Source organism: Elephantulus edwardii, unplaced genomic scaffold (genome assembly GCF_000299155.1).
Source record: "Elephantulus edwardii isolate Elephantulus edwardi_28Jun2011 unplaced genomic scaffold, EleEdw1.0 scaffold00269, whole genome shotgun sequence".
Taxonomy (NCBI): Eukaryota; Metazoa; Chordata; class Mammalia; order Macroscelidea; family Macroscelididae; genus Elephantulus; species Elephantulus edwardii.
This window is the reverse complement of record NW_006400019.1, coordinates 1,440,316-1,458,227: the sequence shown is the minus strand read 5'-3', so window position 1 is coordinate 1,458,227 and position 17,912 is coordinate 1,440,316. Positions and strand designations below refer to the sequence as shown.

The 17,912-nt window shown below is 44.2% G+C and overlaps 1 pseudogene; it reads right to left on the bottom strand.

Moving 5' to 3' along the window:
* Positions 1 to 1,510: 1,510 nt before the first annotated feature.
* Positions 1,511 to 6,903, bottom strand: LOC102844726 (annotated as a pseudogene).
* Positions 6,904 to 17,912: the final 11,009 nt, after the last annotated feature.

Below are 17,912 nucleotides of genomic sequence, written 5' to 3'. Positions count from 1 at the left end.
CCTAGTGCCATGGCATCTTTTAAACCCAGCTTGTATTTCTGGCGGTTCTGGATAATATTTAGCAGGATTTTGCATGCTTGTGATATTAGTGATATTGCTTGATAATTTACACACTCTGCTGGGTCCCTCCTTTTCTGTAACAGGAATAGCTATGGATCTCTTCACAAAACCTGCTGAAAGAGATGCGCTGTGGACTGACATCTATGGACTATTCCACGGACTGCCAAAACAACCAACAGATGTTTTAGAGAAAGGGCAGCCACAGTGCTCCTTGGAGGGAAGAATAGCGAAAGTTCGTCTTGGGAAGGTGGAGGGTCAGCGAAAGAGAGGAAGACCCTCAACAAGAGGTATTGACACTATGGCTGCAGCAATGGGCTCAAGTGTGTCTCAACGATGATGACGATGACAGGTACAGATACGTTGTTCATAGATCACTAGGCGTCATCCTTGACTCAATGGCACCTAACAACAAAGGTTGAGAAGGTAGTTAATCACAGCAAAAGTCAACTATAGAGTGGGGTTTTGACCAATCACTTGCAAGCTGCTATGGAAATAGTAAAATGAGCAATCAGTTTGAAGAATTACAAACCTAGGGGCTGGAAAGATCACATAAAGAAACCCACTATGTGTGTGTGTGTGTGTGTGTGTGTGTGTGTGTGTGTGTGTGTGTGTGTATTTCACAGTATGAACATATAGGAATTTCAGAAGTCCTCAATGGAAGGTCAATCTGTTGATTTCACTGTTTATTGTTTATAGCACCCAGGGCCCTGCTGCTGACTGGAAGCACAGAAGGAACAGCCCAAAACAGAGACAGGTCTTTGGTACTTAATAGTGTGGTCACTGACTGTAAAGAACAGTAATTACCTCACAGTTCAAGAGGCCAGGAGTTTGAGTTCAGGGCATGACACTAGGGGAAGGGCCTCGTGTCTAGCTCTGCATCTAGTGTGCTCTCTTTGTAACTCAGAAAGGATGAGGGTTATGAGCTGAGCTGGTAGGACCTCATCAATATGCCCAAAGCTGGTTCCAGACAGGGGCACAGTTACAGGAGGATGTCCACACGTATTTTTTTGGGACACAGTTCAACTCATAACTCTCTTACAACCGCAGAAGGCTCAGCTTCTGTATTGCACCTACTGGAGTGGTCGTAGGTCTGTGATTGAACCCTAATCGATACTATACCCAAGATAAATAGACATAGCAAGGCCCAGGGAAAAAAACCTACCGACTGTGAAAAAACATTTGGTAATACCATGTCAGACAAGAGTCTCATAATGAAAGTTTACAGAATACTCCTGGGCCTCCACAAGAAAAAGAATGATAATCCAATTACAAAATGGGCAAAAGACATGGAATTTTCACAGAGGAAGATACTTGAGTGGCAAACAGACACATGAGGTACCATTTCACTCCAGTAACCGTTGCAAAGTTTAACAGGGCAGCAAGTCATAAATGTTGGAGAGGACGTGGTGAGAAAGGAACTCTTTTTTAAAAATTTTTGAAAAATTGAATTCGAATTTTCACCATCACTGTCCTTCTCGCCATTTCCGGACTTGGCAGCTCCCTCACTGGGCTCTGCCCTGGGCTTCTTTGCCTCTTTACCCGTCTATTTAGGGGCCACTTTCTTTTCTTCTGCTGTTTTGCTATTTAAATGAACAGCTGAGGAGGCATTTTTAGACTCCTTGGATTTTTTGTGCATAGAAGTTTGATTGCTGTGACCAGAGCCAGGAGGTGTGGGCATTTTGGGGGCTTTGCTTCCCTCAGATTGTTCTTTCTTCGGTGGTCCCCAGATAAAATTCTCTGAAGGCGTGTAATGTTTCTGCGCAAACTGTAGCAGCTTTCTCCTTTCTCTTCTGTCTCTGATCGTATAAACAAAGTACTCCAGAGCACTCTGCTTAATATTGGGGATAGAATTCTCCACAAGAGCCTCATGAAGGATAAATTTTACAAGAGGAGATTTACAACTTTCATATCCAAGCTCACCAAGGCTTTTAAGAATACGAGGGATTCTTAAATAGTTGTGCTGGGGAGAAAGGAACTCTTACTCATTGTTGGTGGGATTGTAAAATGGTACAACCATTCTGGAAGGCAGTTTGGCGCTTCCTCAAAAAAGCTGAACATAGAAATTCCATATGGGCCAGCTATGCTACCACAAGGAATAGACCCTGAGAAAATGAGAACTGAGGAACAAACGGAGACTTGTATACCGATGTTCATTAATAAACTTTTCTAACTTGTTTTGCTAAATTAAAAAAAAACCCCAAAACCCACCAAAACCCTCCAAAAAACCAAAAGACTCAAGCGGATTCTTATGAGGTAGAGGTCAAATATAAAGTATGTTCCCCTTCTCAAACTAATACACCAATTCTTTTTTCCCTTTTTTAAAAAAGAACTTTTTATTGTTATTTTAACATAAGTTTACAGAAAACTTTGATTTCCTTTCATTCCTTGTTGCTCATTTTTCTCCTTATGTCCCCCGATCCAAGTTCACTTTTCTCATTAAAAAAATTAATTCTCTACAACCAGAAGAAGATAAAACAGGTGAATGGGACCTTCTAAGAATCAAATCCCTATGCACATTCAAAAACTTCTCCAACAGGGTAAAAAGGGAAGCCACAGACTGGGAAAAAGTATTTGGTAACGACGTGTATAAAAAGGGAAAAATGTTCAGAGTTGTTTAAAAAATTTTTTAAAATTAATTAGTTTATTTATTTTGGTGTGTATCATCAAATCAGATCTAACTGGTACAGGAGGAGATTGCCCCACCTTCTCCAGCACAGCATCTGGTAGATTCGAACTGTGTACCTCTGGGATTGCAGTGCAGCTTCTTGCCACTAGGCTAAACATTCTTTTTTATTACAGATTCAAACTGTACATAACCCAAATGTCCACTGAGGGCAGAACAGATTAGCTATGGGGCAGATCTCGTCTCATTTGTTTCACGCCTCTGCACTTGCAGTGGTCTGTGGCAACTCTGACTAAACAAATCTCTCAGGGCCATTTCTCCAAGTGCATGTACTCCCTTTCTGTCACATTTTGGTAGTTCTCACAATATTTCAAACTTTGGGCAATGCTATTCACACTTAACAGACACAGCATCTACACACTGGGAAACCGAAGGTTTTTCTCAGTGGTCTGGGACACATAGCGCTGTCTCAGAGCTCTGCCTGTAGGTTCACACACAGCATCTGCGACCACTGCATGGATCCACCTCTGTGACGGTCAGGAGCATGTAAAAGTGACCAATGATTCAGAGGATAGGAGTGTGGCTCTCTCTGGTGGAGGAGATCGGCATTTTTGACAGGGTGACTGAGATGCTGGTGGCCAGTACACTCGTTTCTTGAATCTGGGCTGGCTGTGGGAGTGATGGCAATGGGAGTGATGGAGTTAGACTCTAGGGTTAGGTCGTAAAATGTGCCAGTCTCCACCTTGAGGCCCGCATTCTTAGACCCTCACCTCAGTGCTGTAGAGAAGCCGATTCCCAGTCCCATGAGAGACCTCAGCTGGCTCTAGTCGCCAGGAAGCCTTTCCGCGCCAGCTGTCCCCCAGTGCTGACCCTACTGAGCTGAGCCCTGTCTTGGTTTGAGGCTGCTGAATTTGGGGCTAGTTTGTTTCTGCTTGATCTAAGTGCTGGCTGCTCCTTGGACATGTGCATGCATACAAATCCACTGAGCTGCACACAGATGACTTGTATACTTTTCTGTTTTTAAGTTAGAGCTCATTATGTGAGTGTCACAAAAAAAGAGAGCCTAATTTCTGAATGTGTGACTTGGAGAGCAGCATGGATGGAGGTAGCAGTACCATGTGCCAAGATGGCAAGCTTGGTGGGGGGTGAGAAAGGAATCAGGACTGGGAGAGAGCAAAGGCCATGTGCCAGGTGGCTGCTGGGGCCATAAAGCTCTCGGTGCTCATTGCTGGAGATGTAATTTAAGACCTGTTGACACCTAAATGAGATTTATTTATAGTCCTGGACCCAGGCCTGAGCCCTGGGGAAAGCCCCCCTTGTGCTGGCTGTGGAGAAGAGAAATAGCCATCAGCAGTCACTGAGAAAGAGGCCAGTGATGCAGGAGAGCATAAAGTGAGGGCAGAATCACTGAGGTTCTGTCAAGAGAGTGGTGAATGCTGGTAAGAGGTTCAGTAGTATGGAGCCCCAAAAGTGACCACTGCCCTTGGCAAAGTGAACACTAATGTTGTCGGCCAGAGGAATTTTGTGAAATACTGGTGGTGGGGAGAAGGTTAGAGGGGCTGAGAGGGCATGAGAAGAGGTTAAGAAAATGGATGCTTTTTCTGCCAAGTTTTGGTAGCAGCTAGAGGAAGGTCAAAGGAGGGTCTTGGTTTGGGGAGTTTTGGTTCTTTTTAAAGAAAGTTGTCAGGACACACTTGTATGCAGACAAACAAGCTGATGAGAGCAGATCCAGGAGGAAGGGAAAAACTGATCATACAGGAGAAAATAAGAGGAGAAACTTGGGATTCCAGCAAGACCCATCATCACCAACTGCCGAAGAGAAATGAAGAGCCAATCTTCATCCTGGACACATTTGACCAAAGAAGACATTCAGATGGCCAATAAACAGATGAAGAAATGTTCAAAGTCCCTATCTCTAAGAGAGATGCAAATCAAAACAACTATGAGATATCTCACCCCAGGAATAATCGCAAAATTTAACAGAACAGCAAACAACAAATGCTGGCGAGGTTGTGGAGAAACTAGAACCCTTATTCACTGTTGGTGGGAGTATAAAATGGTGCAGACACTCTGGAAGGCTGTATGGCGCTTTCTCAAAAAGTTGCAAATAGAGATACCATTTGATCCAGCAATTCCACTACTGGGAAAATACCCCAAAGAAACCATAACTGCCACCCAAGCAGATATATGCACACCCATGTTTATTGTGGCTTTGTTCACAATAGCAAGGAGCTGGAAACAACCCAAGGGCCCATCAACAAATGAATGGATAGAGAAGCTGTGGTATATTCACACAATGGAATACTATGCAGCATTGAAAAACGAGGAACTCATGCAATTTCAAGATGGGTGGCCTTGGAGGACATTATGCTGAACGAAATATCTCTGTCATAAAAGAACAAATACTGCATAGGGCCACTGTTGTAAAATGGGGACTGACATCGGGTTGGGAGGGGGGGGAGACTGAGAAAGATGGGATAAATTATGTATACGGCATTGAAACAGATGAGGGAGAAAACTGTTTAAAAGGGATATGTGATTAGGTATTACTGTCATGACCGGAGTCCAGAACAAAGGCTGCATAGTGAAGTGGACCTGGGGGGAGGGATTGTAAAACAATGAAAGAATTTTTTCTTTTACTTTTCAAAGAGAAGAGCAGAACTGGCAGGGAGAAAAGTGCAACAATGAATGAATGGAAATCCAAAGTCTCTGTAAACTTTCATTACAATGAATTTAAAAAAGTTAATGAAAAAAAGTATGCTATTATTTATAATAAAGAAATAAAAAGATACATATAAGTTAAAAGGAAAACATATAGAAATTTATAACACAAAAACCAAACTGAATGTAAGTTGGATTAGTTGTATTTATACTGTTGCTGTTGTTCTTCTGTGTCGTCGAGTCACTTGTGACTTACAAAAGGTTTGAGGGCTGTTGTACATAGTGACTGAAACCTGCTCTATCCTGTGCCAACTTTACTGTGTCTGACACATCCCAGTAACTATCAATCCATCTCATCGATGGTCTCCCTCTCTTTCTCCAACCCTCCATCCTTCCAAGCATGATGTCCTTCTCCGAGGACTGGTCCCTCCTTGCAACATGACCAAAGTATGTCAGATGAAGCCTCAGAATCCTTGCCTCCAAGGAGTAGCCTGGCTTCACCCTCTCTAGGACGAATCTGTTTGTTCTCCTGCCAGTCCACGGCATATTCAACACTCTTCTCCAGAGCCACAGCTCAAAGGCATCAGTTCTCTATCATCCCTAGTCATTGTCCAGCTCTCTGACACATAGCAAGCAACTGCAAAGACCATGGCCTGGATCAAGCACACCTCAGTCTCCAGACTGACATCATTGCTCTTCAGTACTCTGGAGAGGTCCTTGACAGCCGACTTTCCCAATGCAATTTGTCTCTTGATTTCCTGGCTCCTGGTACCAAGAATGTTGACTGTGGAGCCGAGCAAACAAAAGCTGTTAACAACCTCAATCTCTCCACCATCTATCATGATGCTGCCAATTGGCCCAGTGGTGAAAATCTTTGTTTTCTTGATCTTGAGCTTCAATCCATATTGAAGGCTACAGTCCTTGATCTTCTGCAGCAGGCGCTTCAGGTCCTCCTCAGCTTCAGCAAGCAGGGCTGTGTCATCTGCATAACGTAGGTTGTTGACGTTTCTTCCACCAATCCTGATGCCACATTCCTCCTCATACAGCCCAGTGTCCTGGATAATCTGTTCCTACATATAGATTGAAAAGGTATGGCGGGATCTCTGCTCCTTGTCAATCCAGATTTCCCTCTCTTCTGGTGCAGCCTCAGCCTCATCCCTGAGACACGATGGTGAATGTTGGAGTAAACGGATTTGGCTGCATTGGGCGCCTGGTCACCAGGGCTGCTTTTCACTCTAACAAAGTGGATATTGTTGCCATCAATGACCCCTCCATTGATCTCAACTACATGGTCTATATGTTCCCATGGCAAGTTCAACGGCACTGTCAAGGCTGAGAATGGGAAGCTGGTCATCAATGGGAAAGCCATCACTATCTTCCAGGAGCGAGATCCGGCCAACATCAAGTGGGGTGATGCTGGTGCTGAGTATGTTGTGGAGTCCACTGATGTCTTCACAACCTTGGAGAAGGCTGGGGCTCACTTGAAGGGTGGTGCCAAACAGGTAATCATCGCTGCTCTTTCTGCTGATGCCCCCAAGTTTGTGATGGGCGTGAACCATGGAAAGTATGACAACTCTCTCAAGATTGTCAGCAATGCCTCCTGCACCACCAACTGCTTGGCTCCCCTGGCCAAGGTCATTTATGACAACTTTGTCATTGTAGAGGGACTCATGACCAAAGTCATGACTCACTGCCACCAAGAAGACTGTGGATGACCCTTTTGGAAAGCTGTGATGTGATGGCCGTTGAAGCTGCCCAGAGCATCATCCCTGCACCTACTGGCGCTGCCAAGGCCATGGGCAAGGTCATCCCTAAACTGAATGGGAAGTTACTGGCATGGCTTTCTGTGTCCCCATCCCCAATGTGTCAGTTGTGGAACTGACCTGCTGTCTGGAGAAATCTGCCAAATATGATGACGTCAAGAAAGTAGTAAAGCAGGCATTAGAAGGGCCCCTCAAGGGCATCATGGGATACACTGAAGACCAGGCTGTCTCCTGTGACTTTAACGGTGACACCCACTCTTCCACCTTTGGTGCAGGGGCTGGCATTGCACTGAATGACCACTTTGTCAAACTCATTTCCTGGTATGAAAATGAATTTGGCTACAGCAACCGAGTGGTCGACCTGATGGTTCACATGGCCTCCAAAGAGTAAGAGCCCCTTGGACCACCAGTACCAGCAATAGCATGAAAAGAGAGAGAGACCCTCAGTTTCTGGGGAGTCCTTGCCCCAACTTGATCCTCTCACACACTGAGAATCTCACATCTTTTTTTAAAAAAATTTTTTATTATTTTATTATTTTGTGTGTGTGTGTGTGTGTGTGTGTGTGTGTGTGTGTGTGTGTACCGTCAAATCGGATCTGACTGGTACAGGAGGAGATTGTCCCTCCTTTCCCGGCAGAGCATCTGGTGGATTTGAACCGTGCGCCTCTGGTATTGCAGTGCAGCTTCTTGCCACTAGGCCACCAGAGCTCCCCAGAATCTCACAGCTTTGACACAATTTCTGTCCAGTCCCCCTGAGAAAGGGGAGGAGCTTGGAGAGCCCATTTTGTCTTGTGCAATCAATAAAGTACACTGTACTCAGCCAAAAAAAAAAAAAGAAAAAGAAAAAGAAAAGTTATGGAGACAGAATACATTCTTGGCATACACCCTTCCCGACTTTGAACCATGCAGTGTCTCCTTGTTCTGTTCTGACAACTGCCTCCTGGTGCAAGTACAGGTTTCGCATAAGCACAATCAAACATTCTGGGATTCCACGGGAGCTCTGGTGGCCTAGTGGCAAGAAGCTGCATTGCAATCCCAGAGGCGCGTGGTTCGAATCTACCAGATGCTCTGCCGGGGAAGGAGGGACAATCTCCTCCAGTACCAGTCATATCTGATTTGATGGTACACACACACACAAAAGAAAATAAAAGTAAAATTTAAAAAAACAAAAACAAACCATTCTGGGATTCTCATTCTTCTCAGAATCAGCCACAGTTGTGATCCACACACAGAAATGCCTTTGCATAGTCAATGAATCACAGATAGACATTCCTCTGGTATTCCCTGCTTGATTCAGCCAAGATCCATCTAGTATTAGCTATAATATCCCTAGTACCACGGCCTCTTCTAAACCCAGCCTGCATATCTGGCAGTTCTCTGTTGATGTACTGCTCCCATTGTTTTTGGATAATCTTTAGCAGAATCTTGCTTGCATGTGATATTAATGATATTATTCAATAATTTCTGCATTTTTTTGGGTCACCTTTCTTTGCAATGGGAACAAATATAGATCTCTGTGTGCCTTTTAATTTCCTGGCTGCTGGTGCCAAGACTGTTGACTGTGGAGCCAAGCAAACTAAAGCTGTGTACATTCTCAATCTCCTCACCATTCATCCTGATGCTGCACTATGCAAACGACAAAGCCTAGCTTGCTGTAAGTGAGGAAGATTTGAAACACCAACAGCAGACAATTAAAAAAACTACAGCCTTCAATATAGATTGCACCTCAACATCAAGAAGACAATAAATCGTCATCATTGGACTGAGATGACAGATGGAGAAAACATTAAAAGTGTCAACGATTTCATCTTACTTGGGTCTACAATCAATACCCTGAGTACCAGCACTCAGGAGTTTAGGAGACATTTCATTGGACAAGTCTATTATTAGGGACCTCTCCAAATTATTGAGGAGCCATGATGCCATGAAGACTGAGGTGTGCCTGACTCAGGTCATGTTCTTTTCAATCACCTGCTACAAATCTGAGAGCTGGATCATGAATAAGAACGACAGAAGGAGAGTTGATGCCTTTGAATTGTGATGCTGGAGAAGGGCGGTGAATATCCCATGAACTTCCAGGAAACCTGTCTTGAAAAAAGTGCAGCCAAAGTGTTCCTTATGGGCAAGGATGGCAAAGCTTTGTCTGACGTACTTTGGGCATGTTGCTAGGATAGACTATTCCATGGAAAGAGGAAATCATGCTTGGAACGGGGGAGGGTTGGAGAAAGAAAGACCCTCAATGGGATGGATTGATACAGGGACTGCAGCAATGGGCTCAAGGGTGTCAGAGATGAGGAGGACGGCACGGGCTAGGACAGGTTCAGATGCTGCTTGTAGTGTCGCTGTGAGGGGCACCTAACAACAGACAATACACTTCTAAGGGGAAGAGCTCAGAAAGGAAATGAGAAAATATTATTAGCTGAGTGATACAGAATATAGACACTATTCAATTGGATAGGATACAGCTTAAAAGGAAATTTGTAGCTTTAAAATGCTTTCAGTAGAAAAGAAACCTACAACCAGGAGAGTACAAAAAAGATAAATGGGACCTTATAGGAATCAAATCCCAGTACACATCAAAAACCTCCAACAGGGTAAAAAGGAAAGCCATGGACTGGGAAAGAATATTTGGTAATGACATCTGATAAGGGACTCATCTAAAATTTATAGAATATTCCAGCACCTCACCAAGAAAAAGGTAAATAACCCAGTCACAAAATGGACACAGGATATGAACAGACACTTCACCAAAGAAGAAATTCAAATGGCAAACAAGCACATGAATAAATGTTCAAAATCCCTAGCTCTAAGAGAGATGCAAATCAAAGCATCTATGAGATATCATCTCACCCCAGTCAGAATAGCAAAATTCAACAGAGCAGCAAACAACAAACACTGGTGAGATTGTGGAGAAAGTGGAACCCTTATTCACTGTTGATAGGAGTGTATCATGGTACAACCACTCCGGAAGGCAGTATGGCACTTTCTCAAAAAGTTGGAACTAGAAATACCATTTGACCCAGAAATGCCACTACTGGGAATATCTTGTTGTTGTTACGTGCTGTTGAGTTGCCTGCAACTCATAGCAACCCTATGTACAACAGCCCTAAACCCTACTCTATCTTGTGCCAATCTCACTGTCTCTGACACTCCTACCTCCATTACCCCAGTCAGTGAATCAATCCACCTCATAGGTCTTCCTCTCCTGCGCTTTCTCTCCACCCTCCCAAGCATGACATCCCTCTCCAAGGACTGCTCCCTCCTTGCAACATGTCCAAAATATGTCGGACGAAGCTTCAGAATCTTTGCTTCCAAGGAGTAGTCTGGTTTAACCCTCTCCAGGACGAATATGTTTGTTTTCTTAGCAATCCATGGTATATTCAATACTCTTCTCCAGCACCACAGCTCAAAGGCATCAATTCTCCTTCTGTCATCCCTAGTCATTGTCCAGCTCTCTGAGGCATAGCAAGTGATTGCAAAGACCATGGCCTGTATCAGGCGCACCTTAGTCTTCAGAGTGACACCACTGCTCCTCAGTACTTTGGAGAAGCCCTGACAGCAGACTTTCCCATTGCAGCACATCAACAGAGAATTGCCAGAAGTGCAGGCTGACTTTAGAAGGGGTCGTGGTACTAGGAATATTGTAGCTAATGTTAGAAGGATCTTGGTTGAAAGCAGGGAATACCAGAGGAATGTCTATCTGTGTTTCATTGATTATGCAAAGGCGTTTGACTGTGTGGATCATAACAAACTGTCGCTGACTCTGAGAAGAATGGGAATACAAGAACACTTGATCATGCAAATACGAAACCTATACTTGGACCAGGAGGCAGTCGTCAGAACAGAGCAGGGAAACACTGCATGGTTCAAAACTGGGAAGGGCGTACGTTAGGGATGTGTCCTATCTCTATACCTTTTCAAACTATATGCAGAACAGATTATCCAAGAGGCTGGGCTCTATGAGGAGAAGTGCGGCATCAGGCTTGGAGGTAGATTCATCAACAATCTGCGTTATGCAGATGACACAACCCTGCTTGCTGAAACTGAGGAGGACCACACACACTCATGTTTATTGCTGCATTGTACACAATAGTAAAGAGATGGAAACAACCCAAGCGCTCCTCAACAAACTAATGGATTTGTTGTTGTTATGTGCCATTGAGTCAAGTATGACTCACAGCGACCCTATGAACAATAGACCTGAATCCTGTCCTATCCTGCACCATCCTCACACTTCCTGACACATTCAAGGCCAGTAACCCTGTCAATCTACCTGGTTGAAGGTCTTCCTCTCCTTTGCCAACTCTCCAAGGAACAGCCCCTCCTAGCAACATTTCCAAAGTATGGGAGGTGAAGCCTCATCATTCTTGCCTCTAAAAAGCACTCTGGCTTCACCCTCTCCAAGACACATTTGTTTGTATCCATTGAACAAATGGATAACATATGGTACATTCACACAATGGAATACCGTGCAGCACTGAAATACAATGAACTCATAAAACATTACAAAACACGGGGAGCCTGTAGAGCATTATGCCAAGTGAAGTATCTCAGCCACAAAAGGACAAATCCTGCATAAAATCACTGTCACAAGAGCAAGACTGACATGGGGGTTTAGGGGAAAACTAGGAAAAGTGTGGCTAGATAATGAACACTGCATTGAAACAGATGAGGGAAAGAACAGTTTCAAAGGAATATATGATTAGGCATTATATGTACGACAACAGTCCTGAATAAAAGGTGCCACTCCTCCTTCCAAGCTTGTTCAATCGGGGAGCTCCACCCCACTCTCTGTCCGCATTGGGTAGCCAACCATTAACGCTTTTGACACATCAGTGTCACAGTGTTCAGCCTCACAGCAAACAAAAGTGAACACTGTACCGATACAGCAACTTGCACACCAGGGCTATACGACCTAGAGGAATGTCTGAACAAAAACAATGAAAGACAGGCCCAAGGGCCACAGATTAAAAGTCACCCACCTTTGGCTTGGTAGCATCGCTTTCTGTTCCCTGGGCCAGCTGATCTCTCTATGTTGATATGATTGTTGTTAAGTGCCCTCGAGTCGCAGGCGACTCATAGAGACCCTGTGAAGGAGAGTCCTTGACGCTTGGGTGCGTTTCATCCTCTCTCCAGGTTCATAGGGTTTCCGGAGGCAAGCTATTACGGAAGGGGATACCACTCCTGCTTCCAAGATCATTCATAATACTAACCCTAAAAAAAAAAAGCAATCCTGGATGCTTCCTTTACTTGCCTTCTCTTCTTCTTACGCCCGTTTTTTGGGCACAGGAACACATGGGGCAGGGGGATGTGAGCTACTGTCAACAGACAGGAGATCACGTGTTCACAGTGGACCACGGTGTCTCCTTCAGAATTTAGCCATTGTGAGTCATCTCTCTGAATTCAAATTGAAATGCTTATTGACAGTTTTACCAATCTTCATTTTTGGTTACAAACTACGGAAACTGAATTGTCAGCTCAGTAGGAAAGAATGCAATGGTGTGAAAATGGATGTAAAATGCATTTAAACTTGATATTTGTTTACACAAATAAGACTTGTTAAATAGATCTCGAGTCATTTGAATAGGCGGCTTTGACGGCACATAACAACAACAACATAACTATGTTGTTGTTATGTGCCATTGAGTCACTTGCAACTCAGAGCAACCCTAAGCACAAGAGCCCTATCCTGTGCTAACTTCGCCATTTCAAACACACTCATTCTCACCACTCCATTCACAGAATCGATCCATCTCATCGAAGGTCTTCCTCTCCTGCGCCATCCCTCCACTCTCCCAAACATGATGTCCCTCTCCAAGGACCAATCCCTCCTTGCAACATGCCCAAAGTATGTCAGATGAAGCTTCAGAATCCTTGCCTCCAAGGAGCCACCCGGTTTAACCCTTTCCAGGACAAATCTGTTTTCCTAGCAGTCCATGGTATTCTCAATACTCTTCTCCAGCACCACAGCTCAAAGGCATCAATTCTCTTTCTATCATCCCTACTCACTGTCCAACTCTCCGATCCATAGCACGTAACTGCAAAGACTATAGCCTGGATCAGACTATAATACTCTGAAAAACTAGCTTTGTCAAACAATATACTCTTGCTAAAAAAAGCACAATTAAAATAAAAATTTAAGAAAGAATAGAATTGAGAGCAATTTTTCTATGGTTATACTTTAGGCAGCTAGGGAAAGCGAGTTAAACCTAAACAGAGTATAAGTCAATAAAATAGATAATGAATAAACAGTAAGTGTGACTGTGTGGATCATAACAAGTTATGGCTGACACTGAGAAGAATGGGAATCCCAGAGCACTTAATTGTGTTCAGGAGAAACCTATACCCAGACCAGAAGGAAGTTGTACAGAGCAAGGGAAAACGACATGGTTTAAAATTAGGAAGGGAGTGTGTCAGGGCTGTATTCTCTCCTCATGCCTTTTCAATCTGTATGCTGACAAGAAGCTGGACTCTATGAAGAGGAGTGTGGCAGCAGGATTGGAGGGAGACTAATAAAAACCCTGCAATATGCACCACCTTGATTGCTGAAAGTGAGGAGGACTTAAAGCACTTGTTGCAGATCAAAGAATACAGCTTTCAATATGAATGGCATCTCAATGTCAAGAAGACAAAGATTCTTACCACTGTCCCAATATGAAACATCATGATAGATGGAATATAGATTGAGGTTGTCAATGATTTCATCTTATTTGGATCCACAATCAACATTTTTTTACCAGCAATCAGGGTATCAGGAGGCGTATTGCACTGGGAAAGTCTGCAGTTAAGGACTTCTCCACATTACTGAGGAGCAATGATGTCAGTTTGAGGACTCATGTGTGTCTGATTCAGGCCAAGGTCTTGCTGATCATTTGCTATGTACTTGAAAGCAATGAATAAGGATGACAGGAGAAGAACTGAATATCCCATGGATGGCCGAAAGAACAAATATGTCTTGGAGAAAAGGCAGCCAGAGTGCTCCATGCAGGCAGACGATAAAGCTCCATCTCACAAACTTTGGGCATGTTGCTAGGAAAGGGACATGATGCTCGAAAAGGTAGAGGGTCAGCAAAAGAAAGGAAGACCCTTGACCAGGTGAACTGACACGGTGACCGCCACAATGGACTCTCGTGTGTCAGGAAGTTTGAGGATGGTGCAGGATAGGACAGAGTTCAGGTCTGTTGTTCACAGGGTCACTAGGGGTTGTACTTGCAACGGCACCTAAGCTTTTGAGTCTAGATATAAAAATATGAACAGAAATATCTAAAGTAATGCATTATGTAGTGCTTTGATATTTTGTAAATTCCAGTATGTCTGTAAGAAACAGATGGCGACTCTGCTCACGGACTTCAGTAATTGACTAGAGTCAGCCTGACTCCATCCAATGTCAGGTTAGGTGCTGTCTAAAGAACAAACCGTAGTGTTTAATGCCTCAAACCTGTCCTAAGGATCAAAGGCCATGCGTACAGTGGGATGACATCAGACATCCATAAAGAGAGCAAAAGGTCTAACAAAGAGGAGAAAAAGACCCAACTATATGCCAGAAGAGACTCTAAAAATTGCACTAGACTGCTGAGGAGCCTAAACAAAGGCAGTCTTCCAATGCTTGCTTCTAAGGGATATTCTGGCATCAGCTCTTCTTCAGTCTTTGTTCTGTCCCGTTGAGTAGCCTATAACTCATAGCGACCCTCTGCACAACAGCTCTGAACTGCGTCCGATCCTGAGCCAGTCTCACTGTCTCCGACACACCTGTCACTGTGTCAATCCATCTCATCCGGGGTCTCCCTCTCCTGTGCTGACCCCACATCCTTCCAAGCAGGATATCCTTTCCCAAGGACTGGTGGCTCCTAGCCCTGTGCCAAACTATGTCAGATGGAGCTTCAAAATCCTTGCCTCCAAGGAGAAACTTGGTTTCACCCTCTCTAAGGCAGACCTGTTTGTTCTCTTGGTAGTCTATGGTATGTTTGATACTTTTTCTCCAGCACCACAGCTCAAAGGCATAGTTTCTTTTCCTGTCATTCTTTGTTACTGTCCAGCTCTCTGATGTGCAGGGTTAATAAAACTTTATTCATCAAAATAATGTCTTTGCTTCTTAACACTTTCAAAAGGTCTTTCGTAGCTGACTTTCCCATAAGACCTTCAGTTTCTTGACTGCTGTTTTTATAAGGGCTGATTGTTGTTGTTGTGGAACAACCTCAATGCGGATTGCGTCTCAATGTCAGGAAAACAGAATCCTCACCACTGGATCAGCAGGCAACATCATGATAGAGAAAAGATTGAAGTTGTCAACAATTTCATTTTGGACCCACAGTCAACACCCATGGAAGCAGATTGGGTGAAGGGAAAGGCATATTGTAATTATTTACATCCATCAGTTGTAATGTTATAAAACAAGATGTGTTTAAATGAAAAGTGATAGGACTTTGATTTTTTTATTTTTTTCTTATTTTGTGCATACTGTCAAATTGGCTCTGACTGGTACAAGAGGAGAGTGCCCCTCCTTCTCCAGCAGAGCATCTGGTGGATTCGAACCGCATAACTCTGGGATTGCAGTGTAGCTTCTTGCCACAAGGCCGCCAGAGCTCCCTTGGGATAGGACTTTTAAACAATAATTCAAAAAAGGACACCAAAACAGGTATGTATGTGTGTCTGCATCACTTTTTTAGTGGGTTTTTTCACTTATACAAATATTTATCCACTTTCAGGGACCTTTTTCTAAAGTGCAGGGAAGGCACTCTGGTGGCTTAACAGTAGGGAGTTGTGCTGCCAACCCAAATGCACCTGGTTCAAATCCATCAGCTGCTGTGTAGAAGGCTAGACATCTCCTCCCATGCAATTTACTGCCTCTGGAAACCTGCTAGGAGGTCAACTAGGGGTCAGTTTGGACTTACAACAAAGAGCAGGGATATAGGTCAGTTTCAAGCCGTGGTATCTGTGTCATATGCATGTGAAGGATGGACAGTGAATAAGGAGGACTGAAGAACTGTGCTGTTGACAAGAACACTGACTCTGCCAAAGAACAAATAAACCTGTCATGGAAGAAGTGCCGCACAGGAGCGAAGGAAAAGAAGGCCAGGAATGAGGTGATGGACACTGAAGGAGGGGAGGGAGCGGAGCACAGGATTCAGAAGACTTAGAAGCTTTTTCCTTCATTCTGTTAATATGACAAATCATATTGTTCTCCCCTCCCCTCTTGGTCAACTACAGAAATCCATGCTTATTTCCTTGAACATGCTCCAAGGGTCTCTTCCCACTGTATACCCAAGTCCTTTGTGCCTTTCTGTGGGGCCTGTGACATCTGTGCAATAACCTGTGTGCCTGGTGCCAAAATACATAGTGAGGTGAATTCTGCTGAAGATTATCCAGAAACGACTGGAACAGTACATTGACACAGAACTACCAGAAATACAAGCTGGAGTTAGAAGAGGTCATGGCACTAGGAACGTTATCGCCAATGTCAGATGGATCTTGGCTGAAAGCAAAGAGTATCAGAGGAATGTCTATTCATTGAGTATACAAAGGCATTTGACTCTGTGGATCACAACAAACTGGCCGACAGAAGAATGAGAATCCCAGAACACTTGATTGTACTTATGCGAAACCTGTACTTGGACCAGGAAGAAGTTGTCAAAACAGCAAGAAAACACTGCATGGTTCAAAATCAGGAAAGGAGTGCATGTGGGATACGTCCTGTTTCCATACCTTTTCAATCTATATGCAGAACAGATCATTCAAGAAGCAGGGCTTTATGAGGAGGAATGTGGCATCAGGATTAGAGGATCATCAGCAACCTATGTAGATGATACAACCCTGCTTGCTGAAACAGAAGAGGACCTGAAGCACTTGCTGCAGAAGGTCAAGGACTGTAGTCTTCAATATGGACTGAAACTCAACATCAAGAAGACAAAGATTCTCACCACTGAGCCAATTGGCAGCACCATGATGAATGGGGAAGAGATTGAGGTTGTTAACAATTTTAGTTTGCTTGGCTCGACAATCAACAAACACATCAGCAGTCAGGAAATCAAAAGAATTGCATTGGGAAAATCTACTGTCAGGGACCTCTCCAGAGTACTGAAGAGCAACGATTTCAGTCTAGAGACCAAGGTGCACCTGATCCAGGCCATGGTCTTCAGTTACTTTCTATGTATCAGACAGCTGGACAGTGACTAAGGATGACAGAAGTAGAATCGACGCCTTTGAATTGTGCTGGAGAAGAGCCTTGAACATAACATGCACTGCCAAGAAAACAAGCAGTTCTGTCTTGGAGAGAGTTAAACCAAGTTTTTCCTTGGAAGCTAGGATTTTGAAGCTCTGTCTCACATACTTTGGGCACATGGCCAGGAGAGACTGGTCCTTGAAGGACATCATGCTCAGAAGGGTCAGGGCACAGTGCAGGAGAGGAAGACCCCGGATGAGATGGATTGATACAGTGACTGGGGTGATGGGGTAGGTTTGGTGGAGTCTGCTGCTGTGCATAGGGTCACTATGGGTCACAGGTGACTTGATGGCACATAACAACAACAATAACAACAACACAGGGGAGGGCCCCGGCCATAGGGATCTCCCTCCCAGATAGTTCCCACTGTGCCATCAGCCTTGCAAATGTCTGTGCTTGTTCTTGTGCAAGTAGAAGCTGGTAACGTAGGCTGGGATGAAGATGACCAGTCCACCTGCTGTCCTCACGGTACTTCCTGCCTTGCCCCTGCTCAGCTTCTGACAGAACCTCTCACGTCTGGAGCTCATCTCCCCATTGGACATGATCGCCTCCGGACTGCTGTCCTTCCACTCATAGTAATGGATTC